Source organism: Echinops telfairi, unplaced genomic scaffold (assembly GCF_000313985.2).
Source record: "Echinops telfairi isolate 266 unplaced genomic scaffold, ASM31398v2 ScPeMD7_7468;HRSCAF=8506_0, whole genome shotgun sequence".
In the NCBI taxonomy this organism is placed as follows: Eukaryota; Metazoa; Chordata; class Mammalia; order Afrosoricida; family Tenrecidae; genus Echinops; species Echinops telfairi.
Window position 1 is genome coordinate 49,334,451 of NW_022111369.1, and position 4,047 is coordinate 49,338,497.

Sequence of the window (4,047 nt, forward strand, 5' to 3'; positions counted from 1 at the left end):
CAGAGTGGCTGGGAAGTTCCCACTGCCAGCTTTTGGTTAGCAGCTGAGCAATTAGCCACGGCATCCCCAGGGTTCCTGAAATCTTGTGTGATAGGATAACAGAGAATAAAAAGTATCCTCAGTTTACTGTTGTGAAAGCAGATGCTCAGAAATTTCAAGCGCCTGGCTCAGGCAGCAAGGTTGCCCAAAGTTATGGGGCCAGGGTTCTGAAACTCGTTTTGCCCCTGCTGTTTCTACTATACTGTGTTTTCTTACTGTACCCAAGGGCACACAAGGACAAAGTTGAGAATCCTTGTCCGCTGGTTTTGGCCTCTAGATACGCTCCTCCCTTATTTTCAACCTGTCAGCACACAAAACCAGGTCAATCTTCTAAAAGCACTGTTTCGATGAAACTTCACTGAGAGTTGCCGTTAAGTCGATAGCAGTGAGTTTAGTTTTGGGTTTGGGTCGGCTTCCCAACATCCATCCACTCCTCAAAACAATCCAATTGTTCTTAGTCACCTATTCAATAAGATCCAAGTTATTTAGCCTGGAATTAGTGGCCTTCACTTGGCTACAACCATGATATCTCATATACAGTTTGAGGCTCTAAACTCAGGCATCACACCATTTCCTAAAGATACTTTATGTTTTCTGGGCCTTGCTCCTTTGCTTATTTCATAAAATTCATTATACTTTTGATGAAATGTTGCACTTTTTATTTCCTTGTGTTTGTCACTTCAGTGAACAAACATCACATAGAGAAAAAGTGCCAAACAACCAGAGGATGACACACTATCATTCGTTTCTGCTTTTTCCTACTCCGAATTCCCACGAAATATTATGAGCTAATTATCCAATTCCTAAAAGTGTTCAAAAGGTAAAAAAAAAAAGTGTCAGATTCAAATGCCACATACAGTTTTGTTTTCGTCAGGTATTATTTAATATTTTTTCTTTCCTTAAAATTAAAAATTTTTTAATTTAATCATTTTATTGGGGGCTTATACAACACTTATCACAATCCATACTTACATCCATTGTATCAAGCACATTTGTACATTGTTGCCATCATCATTCTGAAAACATTTGCTTTCTACTTGAACGCTTGGTATCAGCTCCTCATTTTTTTTCCTTAATATTTTAAAACTTTGTTATAACATCATCTAGTTTTGTGTGCCTCTTTCGTTATTCTTATTTAAGTATTAGCTGTATGAAATTATGAGCTACCTTTTCAATGTATCTTTTTTTAAATTTATTTTATTGGTGTCTCGTACAACTCTTATCACAATATATATTTATATATATATGGTATCAAGCACATTTGTACATTTGTTGCCATCATCATTCTCAAAACATTTGCTTTCCACTTGAGCCCTTGGTATCAGCTCCTCATTTTTTCCCCTCCCTCACGAACACTTGATAATTATAAATTATTATTTAATCATATCTTACACTGCCCGACGTCTCCCCTCACCCAATTTTCTGTTGTCCAACCCCCAGGAAGGAATTTATATGTAGATCCTTGTAATCATTCCCCCTTTCCACCCCACCCTACCTCCACCCTCCGGGTATCACCATTCTCACCACTGGTCCTGAAGGGATCATCTGTCCTGGATTCCCTGTGTTTCCAGTTCCTATCTGCACCGATGTACATCCTCTGGTCTAGCCAGGTTTGTAAGGTAGAACTGCAAAGGGATGTTCAGTTGCCTACAGATGGGTGTTGGGTCCCCCACCCCACATACACCCTCATTCACAATGATATGCTTTTTCGTTCTTTGATGCTTGATACCTGATGGACACCTCGTGATCACAGAGCCAGGTGTGCTTATTCCATGTGGGCTTTGTTGCTTCTCAGCTCGATGGCCACTTGTTGACTTTCAAGCCCTTAAGACCCCAGATGCTATATCTTTTGATAGCCTGAGCACTATCAGCTTTCTTCACCACACTTGCTTATGCACCCGCTTTGTCTTCAGTGATCATGTCACGAAGGTGAGCATCATGGAATGTCAGTTTAACAGAACAAAGTGTTCTTGTATTGAGGGAGTACTTGAGTGGAGGTCCAATGTCCATCTGCTACCTTAATTCTAAACCTATAAATACATGCACATATCTCCCCATCATCATATATAAATATATTTGCATATGCACATGCCTGTATTTAGACCTCTATAAATGCCCTTTGTCTCCTACTTCTTTCCTCTATTTCCTTTTACTTTCCTCTTGTCCCACTATCATGCTCAGCCTTCATTTGGGTTTCAGTAATTCCTCTGTTACTTTGCCCTTGATCACTCCCTACCAGGCCTCTCACACCCTCCTTGACAAGGGAACTAACTCATTGTTCCCTTGTTCCTGGGTTTGTTAACACTACTTCCTTTCCCCCACCTACCCCTCTCCCATGCCCCTCAGGAACCATTGGTCCCATTGTTTTCTTCTCCACATTGTTTATCCAGCCTATCTTATTTAAAAAGACCCGAGGACATAATAACATGTACAAAACAAAAGACAGCAAAAAAGGCAACAAAAGAAAACAAAACAACAACAAAAAAGAAAATATTGTATGTAGCTAGTTCAAGGACTATTTATTGTCTTCTAGGAGTGTTTTCTGATCGAGTCTGATGGGGTGCCAAGCTCTGGCCCCAAAGTCTATTTTTGGTATTCCCTGGGGACTTTGTTGCTTTGTTCCCCTTGATGTTTTGTTGCACTCCCTTAGTGTTTTGCCTTGGTGTGGTAGGATCAGATCAGGCAAAATTCCCACACTGTGTCTCCAATGTTGTCCCCTGTAGGGCTATAGGTCAGTGAGGGATGTCGTGTCTTATAGTGGGGCAGGCCATATGGTCTTCTCTGTGGATTGGCTGCTCTGAATGGGAATCTCGTCGTCAAGGCTTGGTGGGCCAGGATGTGCTCCACTCTCTCTTCCTCCTCCTTCATTTGCTCCCGTGTGCTCTGATCAGACATGCCCCTCTCCCTGAGCAGCAACTTCAGTGTTGTCCTCAGATAAATTCTCTTGGGGGGAGGGACAGGTGTCCACGTAGTTGGGATTTGGGCCAGCCCCTCCGACCTCTCCACTGGTTCCATGATCCATGCCAGTATGTTGCATTCACATCCTGGAGCACCAGGTTGAAGTCTGGGAGTGATAATATTTTCATGACTCTAGCCATGAGATGTTAAATGTTCTCATATGCATGTCAAGACTTCAGAAGAAGTGATGCATTTGATGACAGTGTTGTCAAAGAATATTGAATATTGCATATCCCATAGACTTCCAAAAGAACAAATCTGTCTCGGAGGAAACAGCCAGGATGCACTTAAAAGAAAGGGCCAAAAGACTTGTGAGGACATGTTATCAAGAAAGGCCAGTCCCTGGAAAAGAACATAATGAGTGGCAAAAAGGTCAGTGAAATGGAGGATATGGATAGACAAGCTAGACTGACACAGTGTTGATGGGCTCAAAGATAACAGATGTGAGGATGGAGCAGGATGGGGCAGTGTTTCATTCATAACCATGAGTCAGAGCCCACTTAAGGCACCCAATAACAACATAGCATGCTGCTTCACCCAAGCCAGCGCTTCTTCCCTAATGGTATTGCAGCAATACTGAGATAAGGCAATTATCTCAGTACATCAATGATGGAATGCTATAAAGCTACTCTGAGACAGTCATGAAGAAAGAAACAGGACTATGCCTGATAGTTTGATGTTTGAGAGAGATGTAGAAATACTAGTTCACAGAACTTAGCAACACATTCGGCTGTCTTGTACAAGAGGACTTCCAAAAGTTCATGAAAACAAGAATTAAAAGATAATGGAATTTTTCCATTAGCTTTTTGAAGTCCACTCATATGACTACATCAGATACACTGTCTGAGGTGCACACAACAAAGTAGTGTGCTAATTTTTATTAAATTAGAAAACCTTCCCCCCCAGAAGAATTTATCTCAGAGGACAGCACTGAAACTGCAGCTCAGGGAGAGGGACAGGTCTGATCAGAGCACACAGGAGCAAATGAAGGTGGAAGAAGAGAGAGTGGAGCACATCCTGGCCCACCAAGCCTTGACGACGAGATTCCCA